Source organism: Sorex araneus, chromosome 10 (genome assembly GCF_027595985.1).
Source record: "Sorex araneus isolate mSorAra2 chromosome 10, mSorAra2.pri, whole genome shotgun sequence".
NCBI classification, from domain to species: Eukaryota; Metazoa; Chordata; class Mammalia; order Eulipotyphla; family Soricidae; genus Sorex; species Sorex araneus.
Window position 1 is genome coordinate 20,296,331 of NC_073311.1, and position 13,771 is coordinate 20,310,101.

At 38.1% G+C, this 13,771-nt stretch overlaps 1 protein-coding gene across 5 annotated transcripts in view; it reads left to right on the forward strand.

The window, feature by feature from the left end:
• Positions 1-13,771, forward strand: part of NAV3 (neuron navigator 3) — an 841,062-nt gene that overhangs the window by 558,900 nt on the left and 268,391 nt on the right. The gene's annotated exons all lie outside the window — the stretch shown is intronic.

The following is a 13,771-nucleotide window of genomic DNA, read 5'->3' on the forward strand; positions in this document are numbered from 1 at the left end:
TTCTTTCTTTCTTTCTTTCTTTCTTTCTTTCTTTCTTTCTTTCTTTCTTTCTTTCTTTCTTTCTTTCTCTCTTTTCCTTCTTGCTCTCTTTTCCTTCTTTCTTTCTTGCTCCCTTTTCCTTCTTGCTCCCTTTTCCTTCTTTCTTTCTTTCTTTCTTTCTTTCTTTCTTTCTTTCTTTCTTTCTTTCTTTCTTTCTTTCTTTCTTTCTTTCTTTCTGTCTTTCTTTCTTTCTGTCTTTCTTTCTTTCTTTCTTTCTGTCTTTCTTTCTTTCTTTCTTTCTTTCTTTCTTTCTTTCTTTCTTTCTTTCTTTCTTTCTCTCTTTCTTTCTTTCTTTCTTTCTTTCTGTCTTTCTTTTTGTTTCTCTCTCTTTCTTCCTCCTTCTTTCCCTCTGCCATCTCTGTTTCCGTTTGGGCATTATGGTTTGCAATACAGATACGGAAAGGTTATCACATATATCCATTTACTTTCAAACTCAGCTCTTGTCCAAAGTGATCATTTCTAACTATTATTATTATATTGGTTCCTTCTCTATCCTAACTCCCATGTTCCACCCACACTCTTGGGGCAAGCTTCCAACCATTGATCAGCCTTCTGACACCTGTTTTTGCTGGCCTTGAATATTAGTCTCACACTACTTATTTTTAATATACCACAAATGAGTGTAGTCATTCTATATCTGACCCTCTCCTTCTGAATCGTTTCACTCAGCATGATAAGCTCCATGTCCACCCATTTATAAGCAACTTTCATGGCTTCATGCTTCCTAACAGCTGCATAGTATTTCATTTTGTAGAGGTACCATAGTCTCTTTATCAATTTGTCTGTTCTCTGGCACTCAGGTTTATTCCAGATTCTGGCTATTGTGAGTAGTGTTGTGATGAACAATTAATTGCTGGTGGTGTTTCTGCTGTGTGTTTTTTGATCCCCTGGCTATATTCCCAGAAGTGGTCTTGCTTTAGTTTATTTTATTTGATATTATTCCATAGATATTTGGCAAACCTTATAATATTCAAAAATCTTTTACGTAAATTGATAAAAAATGCCGCTTCATTGATGCCATTTCAGTTAACCAAAGTTTTTTATAGACATATTATATTTCCTGATAGTGGGGGAATTCAGGTTTTTATTTTTATTTTTTGATTTTTGGGTTACACCTGGTGATGCACAGGGGTTTCTCCTGGCTCTGCACTCAGGAATTACTCCTGGCGGTGTTCAGGGGACCATATGAGATGCTGGGAATTGAACCCGGCTCAGCCTCATGCAAGGCAAACGCCATACCTGCTGTGCTATCGTTCCAGCCCTGGAATTCAGTTTTCATAGTTTTTTTTATATGTTTTCCTAAAGGCAAAATAGGATGGGGCAGAGGGCATGGGATATTTCTAAGAACCACTTTTGTTAAAAGATGCAGATACCTTTAGCTCATATTGCACAGGGGAAAACTAGTTCATGTTTCCTACCTAGAGACTCAGAGAGACAGTTTGAAGTGAAAGTCTATGTGAGAAATCTTTGGGACTTTCTATGCTATGCAAGTTGGAAAAAAAACAGGTAAAATGTAACAGGTTTTCTATCAGGGGCTAAAAATGAGGTGACTACCAGTCATCAAGCAGTTGGAAATGTACGCTAGTTGTGTCACCTCCTCATAAAAAGTCAGGAATCAACCTGAAAACTCATAAAAACAAGTATAGTCAAACTGTGTCAAGATATATACCTGAGGTATATTCTGCAGTATAATAGACTAATACACTATATAGAGATAATTAAAGCTAAGGAATTTTTATGGGAATACTTTCTGTGTATCACTTAAAAATTTAATATTTACCTATTTATTTTGATTTTAAAGCAACACTCAGTGATGCTCAGGGCTCACTCCTCACTCTATATTCAGGATTTATCTGTGGTTCTGCTCTCAGAGATCACTCTTGACTGTGTTTGGGAACCACATGTGGTGCCAGGAATTGAACACAGGTGGGCCTCATGCAAGGCTAGTGCCTTATTTACCTTCTTATCTCACCCTTTTTAATAAAATGTGAAAGCAAAAATTTATCTCATTTTGTTTGTGTAATAGCTACTTGATATTATTTTATGTTTTCTTTGGGTAAATACGTTTTAAATATTATTTGTGGGTAATAGGTACCATTGGTTATAACAAAGATACCTTATTTTGTATGACATTTTGTTTTTGCAAATGTTTTCTATTAGAGTTAATCTTCACAGTAGTCCTCTAAAATAGGCAGGATAAATAAGATTACAATCTCTGCATTAAAGAAGAGAAAGCTAAAAATTCAGTAGTAAGTGGTAGGTCTGGGAAAGTAGCCCAGAATTTCTAACTTCAGGCTCCTCTTCTGAAATCTTTCACAATTTAACTTCTTTTATTTTTTTCTCCTTCCATTGTAGAGCTTGGGATTGGAGAATATGAATTAAGATTAGCGTCCATGCCAAGTGGGAATTTTATTTCCTCAGCCTTCCATGTGGGATGGATGTTTTAGACTGTGTATCACACACCCCTTGAGCAACTGCTTCAATTACAAAATAGGTTTACAAAAAAAAAGACACTAAAAAATTGGCTTGTGGGAACAGAGAGATAGTACATAAGGTAGGGTGTTTGCTTTGCACGCAGTCTACCCAGGTTCTGTCCCCAGCATCCCATATGGTCCCCTGAGCATTGCCAGGAGTAATTCCTGATTGTGGAGTAACCCATGAGCATTGCTGGGTGTGACAAAAAAAAAAAAAAGCCAAAAAAAAAAGAAAAAGATGTGCAGGCTTAAACAGACAGAAACAAAAACTGATCCCTTTTAGAGGCTTTAAATTTTGATACATTTTATAGCAATATAAAATAAAATTAAATGGTGAGAAGTCTGATCTTTCGCATTGTCATTTTCTTTTTCCGTTTTCCTTTTTAATAACTTGAAAGGGTTTGAAATGAATTCTTGGGAATTTAGTAAGTGGGGTACATTTCAAACAAATAAATTTCAGGATGAATATTTTGGGGTGTTCTATGTTTGCTTGTTTGTTTATTTGTTTATTTGGCCAAACCTGGCAGTAGGACTGGGGGCTGCTCCAATGTAGGCATCAAGAGGGACCACACAGAGCCTGGATTCAACACAGGCGTCCCGCAGGCAGGGGGAGCGCTCCAGCCTCCAAGCCTTCTCCCTGGCTCAGAACTCAAGAGACTTTTTAAGGTGACTGTTAATGTGATGACTTTTGAAGTCTTAATTCCTTTTAGGAGTTGTCACCACTTGGTGATAGTGTCATTCTGTGAGCAGTTTCACTTTGCAGTGAAAGAAACTATTCAGTGGCAACTACTTTTGGCTGGTGGGCTTAGATTTATGTATCTCTAGCCCCTACCCGTGGTGATTTAGAGCTATAGCAAGCCCGTGGAGAGAAGCCACCTGCAGAAAACTAATAAATCATTCCGTGTGAATGGAATACAAATCGGACCCTTCACAGTGTCCTTAAACAACATGTGAGATAAGAGATATGTACATGCGGGATATGTACATATATGTGCACTGTTTTGTAATTTACAATAGTGTAGTCTCTTCAAAACTTTGTGAAAACATGTGCTCTATTGGGGACCAACAAAATCTTCCATATTCGCCTAGGGATTATGTTTATTTTTTAAAAAACAGAAGGACACAAACTAGCAAAAAAATAGAATTTTTTAAGCCTCTTTCTTCCAGAGATTTGGCTCCTGCTGCCTGTCAGTCACAGGGATTGTCCATTACTTCCCTCAACATACAGCATTTTTTCCCCCCATTACTTTCCATGGTGACCCTCAGTGCAGAGTGCTTTTATTTCCATTACTTTTAGTGGTGACTTCTTAGCACAGTAGGATGCATGTTATCTCATTTTCCTGGGTCTATATTTTTAGCCCAAGTACATGTAAACCATCCCTTGTTCACCTCTTTCCAAATAAATAACGATTTTCTAGTCTGGATAAACTTAGAAATTAATGCTTACCTCTATCATCGATAATTCAAGGAATTTAAAACAAAGAACTGGTTTTCAAATACCATTTACAGTCAGTCCCATGTAGTACTTTTTTGTCTGTATTGTAAGAGATTTAGGAAAGAAGGGAAAATACTATACATATTTTTCTTACCTTCTCCTTATATTGAAATAGAATTCTCTTTACATTGAAATATTTTGAAGTACCAGAAATAAAACCCTATTGTTTGGGAAATCATAAGCTCATACCAGTATTTCTCATAGATTAAAGCGTTAGAATCACCTGGAGCCTTGTGAAATGACAGATGATTTGTCCCAACTCATCAGTTTCTGAGTCTTCGGGGCTGGAGACATAGTCCAAGATGAAGGTGCTTTGTCTTGTGTATAACTGACCTCAGTCTGAGCCCTGGCACAGAGAAAGCCCTGAACACTGCTATATGTGCCCCCCTTGATCCCCGCTAAGAACAGAGAATTTGATTCTATGCATTTGGTGTAACGACTAATAATATCTATCACATAATCAATCTATCACATATAAGAGTTCTGTGGTATTTTTGGTTCAGGGACTATATTTTAAGAACTACTGATCTTTGCAAGTATTCTTTGAGCCAGCTTTCCAATGCCTTTATTGAAATGTTAGTAGAATATCCAGGTATGATTGCTAAAATGTATACATGTATGTACTTCTTAACTTTATGTTTCCTTCATATTGTTTTCTCACACATATTTCCTGCCATGGCATTTGTATTTTGAGGGATGGTTGCTAATACTTTGTCTTAAATTTATTTGTGCTAGCTGTTGGGTCTCAGTATCAAGCTTTCTTCTTTAAGAAAGTGGAAATTTAAGTTTTTGTTAACTGCTTTGCTGAAGTACTCTATGGCACGATTTCACACATGGATCTTAGTGCATGTTCCCACCTGCATTATTAGAATCTTGCAAGCTGTTAGGATGGATTCCCCAGAGAGTCTTCAATAAATGCCAGATGTTGCAGCAGTCAAGTGCAGGAGAATTTTCTCCATATTTTGAGATGGATGTCAGATGCAATGAAACTAGCTGTAGGAGGCTGGAATTATGGGAGGCTCATAGATGAAATAGTTCCTTTTGTGTGGGCTAGAGTGCATATTCTTATCCAGGTCCTGTGCTGCACTTACTTTTGTGAACTGCAAAATAGGCTTCATCTTTCTGTTTTAGAACCATCATCTCTAAAACGTAACAATATTTCCCTCTTGGGAACTTTTGAGGGTGAAGTTTTTAAAACAGTAACTTACTCTTGGCCCCATTATTAATAGACTCTGCCTCCTACATAATTCCTACCACATAGCCCTTTTTGTGGAGTAACAACTGCAAGTGAGAATGCAGTAGAAGTTCTGTGAAATAAAATATAAATGAAACTCAAAAATGTGCTGCATAATTATAATTTCTCCCCTGCTAAATGTCCCTCTTCACTTCCCTTCCCTCTGTTGATGTTATGATGATTCAAAGCCACACATAAACTTGGTTTTGGTGCTTGCATGTTTAACGGTGATGCTTGTTGGGGATCATGCTTCTTTAGTTGAGGTGCTCGCACACCTACTTGCTGAGACTTGCATCTGTTTGTTGTGGTGTTCCTGAACTTTGGTGGTTGTAGTTTTCACTGATGGTGGCTGCAGCACTCACACTCCTTCTTGCTGGAGGTCACACTCCTGGCCTCAGGGTTTGCACATCTCTTTTACAAGCAGTGCTCATAAGAGATCATACCTTGGCAGTTGTGGTGCTCAAACACACCTGACTGCAGGGCAGTAGAAGATATCTCAGAGAGGAGGCCAGTCAGGCATGGGGTCAGCAGGGGGTCAGTGTTTCCCTTGGCCCGATGGCAGCATTGGAGATTGAACTTGTGGCCTTATGATGCAAGACAGGTGTTTTACCCACTGCGCTTTCTCCTGGCCTCTCTAGCTTCTTTGTCACGTTTACAAAATAGAACCTAAAATTCACTCAGCATGGTGGAATGCATGCCTTGCTTGTCTGAGGCCCTGAGTTTGGTTCCTAGTTGCAGATGACCCCAAGGTTCCACCAGGTGATCTGGTAAACCCCAGTACCATCAGGCTGGGAAGAACCATATTGCATGGCCTGAAGACCAAATAATCAGGCCTAAACTTCCAGGCTAGCATCAGCAGGATTGACCTTTGAATCCCTGAAAACCATGGTGAGACTCCCTAAAGAGATGTGACAAGAGGGTATATTCTCTAGTACAGGAAGATCATTAATCAGGCACTATGCTTTTAAGACAGAGTAGATGGTTCTTCATTATATATTTGATTTCTGCCAGAGTGATGGATTGTCCACTATAACAATGAAATTGCCAGGAGACAATTGTAAAAGTTAAGGTCAAAAAAGAAAATAAGGACTCAGGAACCAAAGTATTCTGTAACTTTTGGAGTTGTAAGAAGGATTAGAAAACGAGATCCATATGACATCAAATGAACGCAGAGGAGTTTTCAGAAGAAGATGAAGAGAGTGATGATTGGGAAGAATTAGGTGGCTAGATTGCTACCAAAGAGGGAAGAGAATAGGAAAAACCAGACTGTCTTCACTGTAAAGAGCACCCCCTCCCCCACCAGGGTCTACCCTCTTCCCTACCCCTTCTACTGTCCATCCCCACAGATATTCTAGGTGACATATTTTTTTTTACATTATTCATAATAACCAAAACAACACATTGTTGGGTTGACTCATTTAATTATGAATACCATGGTTTTGTACGGGGGTCTCAGCTTTTTTCTCCCTAAGAGTTTCTAGTTGAGGGCTGGAACAATAGTACATTGGGTTGGGAACTTGCCTTTTATGTGACCCACCTGGCCCCATGAGTATTCTTTGACTCTTGTGAGGATGACGGAAAAAAAGTTTATGTAAAGATTAACTCTAGTTCACTGTACCTTTTGTTTGATGTGATGCCCTTTTGGCTTCCTGGCCTCTGTCTGATTTCTATCCTTTTCCCTCTAGACTTTTTTCTAGTGTGCCTTCCCCAAGCTCTGACAAAATTAATTTCTTCAATGCATGTGTTATTTCATACCTTCATTTCTTTGTAGGTTTCCTCATATCTGTACCTCCTGCATGGAGTATGTTTTCCCCTTCTCTCCAGTTGTGATAAGCATATTCTTTGGGGTGGCGTTCCTTAGTCTTTGCTCATTTTTTTATGGAGTTATTTTAATTGTGGCATTCCTTTTGCCATTATTCTTTAAATTAACTTACTTAAAAAAACTGGAGTAAGTTGATTTCCTGAAGTTAATTAAAAATTACTATGTAATATTTAAGATCGGAGTCACTTCATCAGCATTGCATTTTAGAGTAAAACTAGCTGTAGTGTAAAAAATTGCTCAACATTTAGCTTGTCTGCACTGAGAGGTTGTCTATTAATGGTTAAAGCAATTTGGGTGAGAGATGATGAGGAGTTAAACCGAAGTAGTAATGACAGTAATAAAACTAAAGGGTCAAGTGGTTTTTAAGGAGATAGAGTCAACAGAACTAGCACAGGGATTGAGAAAGAAAGGACTAAAAGTAAATTTTCTGAGTTCATTATATGTGTGTGTTTTTAAAGTACCTCTTTAGAAAATAGAAATAGTGCAGGAGGTAAGGCATTTGCCATATACATGGCCACTTCAGCAGACTCTGGTTCCCTCCTAAACACCACATATAGTCTGCTGGCCCCTGCCCGCGGTTTGGGGCTCGCCCTGACACCCCCACCCCCGCCTGGCACCTTTCAGCCTCACCGTTGGTTCCTGACCACTCCCCACTCTGCAGGTAAATAGGAAATCCCTTGGAGACCCTGCCCAGCTCGGAGAAGCCCCCTGCCTGCCCCCTGCCCGCAGTTTGGGGCTCGCCCTGATGCCCCCACCCCTGCCTGGCACCTTTTGGCCGCCACACCGTCGGGTCCTGACCACTACCTACTCTGCTGGTTAGGGGCATGTCCTCACCTTAGGGGGCGTGGCCTCAAAAGTGGGCGCCTCCTTACTTAGCCGCAGTTGTTTTTTTACCATTCCATGCATTGTCCTTTGGCCACAATTGATAGAACCCACTCCTCTGAAGAATTCCCTGGTCATCTTAGTCATTATATGTTAATAGTCAAGTAACCTAGCCTATGCTAATTTCACCAAAACTGTCAGTGAACACATCAAGTTGCACATAAAAGTCCTTTGTAAAAAGAGCATAGCCCCACATCTTCATTTGAGGCCCCTCACAAGCTAAGGAGAGCACCGGATAGTAAAGCCCATAACAACATGAAGAAACAGTGAAAATCCCCACCACCAGGAGAGATCCAAGAAAATATCTCACTAACCTCAGCAGCGACTTCCCAGAAATACAACCTCCTCTGGGATAAAGAATTCAGAGAGGAAATTGTGAGGATGGTTCACGAACTCACATATAGTCTGCTGAATGGTGTCAGGGGTGACTCCTGAGAAAGAAGCCTGGAATAGTCGGGGAACTGGTCTCCAGTGCCCTGCCCCCACCGCCCTCAGTTTCTTGACTTTTAAATAAATCATCCACTGATTTTGTTGGGGATTGTTTGCCTCATTATTTGCTTTCAAATCAACCTTCAAATTTGAAGACAGCAAAAAAACTTTATAAGCCATCAGTATCTTCATTGATATAAAAACAAATGTTTGAACCATTTACTTGGTGATTTTATACATATATTGTGATGTTATTTAATATTGTCTCTCTTAGAGAGCCCAGCAAGCTACAGAGAGTATTCCACCCTCATGCCAGAGCCTAGCAACCTCCCCTTGGTGCATTAGATAAATCAAAAACAGTAACAAGTCTCACAATGGGGACATTACTGGTGCCCACTCGAGCAAATCGATGAACAATGGAACGACAGTGCTATTTAATATCACAAAATATTTGAAAGGGTTAAATTCATAATAAGTATTATGGGGCTCCCAATAATGAGATTGCTACAAATCTAGAAGAATTAACAGATTGGAGTTTACGATCTCCTGCTATCAGTTCCATAACAGCATCTGACAATCCACTCTGTGATCAACATGATTTGATCAATATGGTTTTATGATTCAGAAAAGTTTATTTCAGGTGTTAATCATACTTGGTAATTTTATGACATTCTATGCATACCATTCATAAATTTTTGAGTCATAGAATTGAGGTGCTTTTGAAAGCATATGTATGTAAACTTTTAAAAGCATATATATGTAAATTTATCGTTCAAGCTTCTGTTTCTGCACAGTTGAATAAAAATTATCTCTACCAATTCAAAAAAGCTCATTCACTCAGATTTAAAATTCAGTCTTTGGGAAAAAGGCTCATTCAGTTCCAGATTCTTCCCTTTCCCCTTTGATCTTTTTTCCTGAATTAATAGAAAGGGAGAGTTGGGGAGCATGATTACCTTTTATCATGGAACCAGGATGACACATCCTCACTACCTTTAGTGCCCACCAGCAGTGCTGTCTGCTAAGTGCAGAAATTGTTGATGCCTCACATTTCTGAGGAGTATATTCTGACACTGAGATAAAATAAATGTTCAATCAGTGTCACATTGATATTAGAAGACAGCAAAAATCGTAACCATTCAGAATGTTTCTCAAAATGTAAATCTCATTGTATAGTAGTCACTAAAATTTATACTCTATATGAAATACACATTTTTTCATTTTTTATTTTGAATTACTATAAATGAATTATTATGTATGACTGTGATAAGCTTTCAGAGGATTTCTTTGGTAAATGCAATCTTCATTAGTTCTGAATTTTCTGAAATGTAAGTATTACATGATAAGGCATTTGTATTTTTAAATTAGTGCTGACAGTTAATAAAAATTAACTTCATATATTAAGATGTGAATCAAGTTTTGAGCTCTGGATATAATATTATGACTAATAGGCTCAATTAACCTATTGAAGAAAATATCAAATATTAAGTTATATTAATTTAATATGTTCATAATTATATAAACACATTTGCTAAAATATATAGCTAATTCATGTCATAATTCTGAAAAATATATTACCACCTATTTTATAGCTCAATCAAGGCACAAATGTTAGTTTTATTATTTTTTTCTCTTTTTTTTCTAATTATTTTGTTTCCAGTAACTTTTCATAGAAATAAATCCGTCACAACTTTGGAGTTCAGGTCCAAAACCTGAAATTTCACAACTTTATTGTATTTATGTGAACAATGAATTCTAATGACACCTGGCAAGGTTGTTTATATAGTATTATTCTCATAATATACTATAATATTAATGGAATTTAAATAAATATTTTTTGGGGTCCTTTGCTTAAAGACTCTCACTCATGGCTCTCCAAACTCTTCCTTTTTTGGCCATCAGCTTATACAGAAAAATTTGTATAGAAAAATATGTTTCTATGTGGTTCATGCAGTACTTTAAGTATATCTATTTTAATATTTCCTCACCTAAATTCTAAATTTTGTCCTGTGTTTTGGTTTGGTCTAAATTTTAGGCTAAAGCAAAACCGAAAGCAAACCAAACCTGTCTGGGAATTCAGGGATCACTCCTGGTGGGTTCAAGGGAGCACAGGCAGGTGGGAGCAGGCAGGGACCACACCCAGATCAGCTGCATGCAAGCCAAGTATCCTGCCTCTTGTATTTTCTTTCCAGCCCCAAGACTACAACCTTTTGAAAGACACTGATTTGTTTTAAGAGTTCATAGTGTCTTTTACATATACTTATTAATAAAAGTAAAGTTTATAGGGTAAAATAAAGTGTACAGGGCTTATTTTTAATGGATATTAACTTGGGGTTCACTTGTGTGTTAGTACAATTTGAGTACACTGATTCCCACTCAGGTCAGAACTATCCTGTAAGCCTTCACATGTAAGAGATGCTGGACAAGTCATAGTACCTAGACATCCTGCGATTCCTGAAATCAATTCTCTTCCTACAAGAAATATTTTTTAGCTAAATTTAAGATATTCCTAGCAAAATTTTGAAGGAGACCTGCTGAACTTCCATGTTTTTACACTTAAGTCCCAGGAGGTATCTAACTAGAAACTGTGACACAGTTCTCATGCTTTTGAAGAATGAAAACATGCTTGCTTTCCTGTTTAACACATCTTATCCTATGAGTTTAAGTAATTGTCTCCCTCTACTTGCATGCCTTGACAAAACAAAGTCCCTGAAAGCAGTGGTTTACGGGGGTGCTGCCATAAAGGAGGATTGGAAGATATGGCTAAGAAGATGGTGGGCAGGTTTAGAGCTAGTTGCTCTCCTCTGAATTTGGAGGGCAGGAGAAATTATCTGGTGGACTGGAAGAAGAGGAGTCAGGGGTGAGAGCAGCTCAGAAACTAAGCGTATATCTTCATTCCTTGATTGCCAAACCTCTCAAGTTCTTTGGGCCACACCCAGCAGTGTTTCAGGCTTTCTCCTGGCTCTATGCTTAAGGATGGCAATTCTGGCGGGACTCATGTATTGTGCTGGGGCTTCAAGACATAACTGCATGCAAGGCAAATGCCTCTGTACTATCTCTCTGGCCCCTTAATCAATAAATTTTTGAAAGCCATCTTGTCATAATGATGATAATAGTAAACTTTTTTTCAGGTAGCTCCAACTTAATTGTGTAACTTGAGAGTTATTATTGTTATGCTTAATTTTGATAGGAATAACAGTGCTTTCAAAGGATTACCAGCCGGCTCCAGGCTCCCTGGAAGAAGGTGTTCACTAGGCCTTAAAGTCATCCTGACTCTAGAATTCATGTTCATTATCTTTGTGGGATCCTTTGCATCTCAGACTGGTCCTTATAAGTAGCTGCCTTTGGAGATTAAAAATAAAAAGTACAGGATGCTGGGAGATACTGCAGTGATTAAGACACTTACTTTGCATGTAGTAACTGACCCAGTTCTATCCCCAGCACGATAGAACTGGGGATATGGTCTCCAGAGCAGTGCCGGAAGTGACCCCTGAGCACAGAGCCAGGAGTAAGCCCTGGGCACTGCCAGTGAGGTCCTAAAACCATAACAAATAAGCAAAAGAACAACGTTCATTTCTGACCCAACTTGAAATTCCTCCTAAAAGGCTTCTAAATCATTAGTATAACTTGAGTTGTTTATAGATAAGCAGAAATGTTCTGTGTTTTAGACTTGAAAAGCATGAAACCTTACAAAATAAAAAATTATGATAATAATACAATTAGAATGAATCTTAATTGAGGGAAAATGTTGTAAATTAGAAAGAAATTGCATGTTTAGAAATCACATGCTTATTTTCTAATTCAGAAAATTATTGTTCAGATTTGTTAAAATCACATATTGATATTTTTGAATAGCAACATCATAGACACAGTGAAAACCATAATAGCAAGACATTGTATAGTGGTTTTGTGTGTATGTGTGTGTGTGTCTGTGTGTGTGTGTGTTTGGGCCACACCTGGCAGTGCCCAGGACTTACTCCTTGCTGTGTGTTCAGGAGACATTCCTTGCAGGGCCCTGGGGACCATAGGTGATACCATGGATTGAATCTGGGTTGACCACTTGAAAGACCAACACCTTACCAGCTATACTAGCTTGCTACCTTTTATTATATAACAGGATGCTTTAGATTATTTCTGCATATCACCACTATATTTGTATTATTATTCTACTTTGTATTTTCTAAAATACTCCTTCCCTTGTGTATTTTTTTGGAAAGTTTGCGCATAATAATCATTTAAAAAAAAATAGAAGCCTTGGGAGCGATAGAGGATATAAAGGGGAAACTTGTCGAGCCTATAGCTGGGACCATGACTCCAGTTCAAATACCCACATCACATGTCATCCCCTGAACAAAGCTAGGCCTGGTCCCTGAGGAAACCAATGTGACCCCCTAAATAAAAAAGGTAGTAGTTTCAATTTTAGCGTTATTTTTAATAGAAAAATACTAGCGTACGAATGTGCAATGACATAAAGTCTCTACATGTACTGGAAATGTATACATGGACAACACCTGTCTATGCGCAGGACTTACTTCTGGCAGTGCTCAGCAGTCTTGTGTTGTGCTGGGATGGAACTTGGGTCAGACACGTGGAGAGGAAATACCTTACCCAATGTGCCATCTCTCTGGCTCCAACAGAAGCATATGAAATTAATTAAACATTCTTCCATGGGGAAATTTGTATTATGTACAAAGTGCCATCAAAATAGTGAGATAAATATGAAATTATTTTATAGGCATTGCTAAAATATTGCTAAAATTATACAGAGAAAGTTAAGTAGCAAACCACTATGTAAAATTAACACAAAATGAGATTTAAAAATGATTTTGTTTATTGATTTTGTTTACCTAATTTTGTTTGTGTGGCTGACCCAGGTTCACTCCCTGATACCACATATGGTCTCCTGAGCCCTACCAGGAGAGATTCCTGAACACAGAGTCAGGAATAAAATCTGATCAAAAATAGTTGAGGCCCTCAAGCAAAAGCTTACTAGTTACCCTCTTGGTATTTAATATTCACAACTTGAATGCACAACTTACTTTTTTAATTTAATTTATCCAAATTTCAGGCATCCCTGAAAATATAAGGATTTTATTTTGTTTTTTGTGGGTCACACCTGGGGGTGCTCAGAGGTTACTCCTGGCTCTGCACTCAGGAATGACTTCTGTCTAGCTCGGAGGACGATATGGGGTGCCAGGGATTGAATCCGGATAGGCCATATGCAAGGCAACTACCATTACATGCTGCACTATCTCTCCAGCCCGGAATTTCCAATTTGTGTTTTATTACATTATCTATTGTATTCTGTCTGGTAATAAACTTCTTATTACATAAATGTGAGCCACCCAGAAAATCAGAAATTATAAATACTTGCTTATTTCCTTATAATTAGATTACAT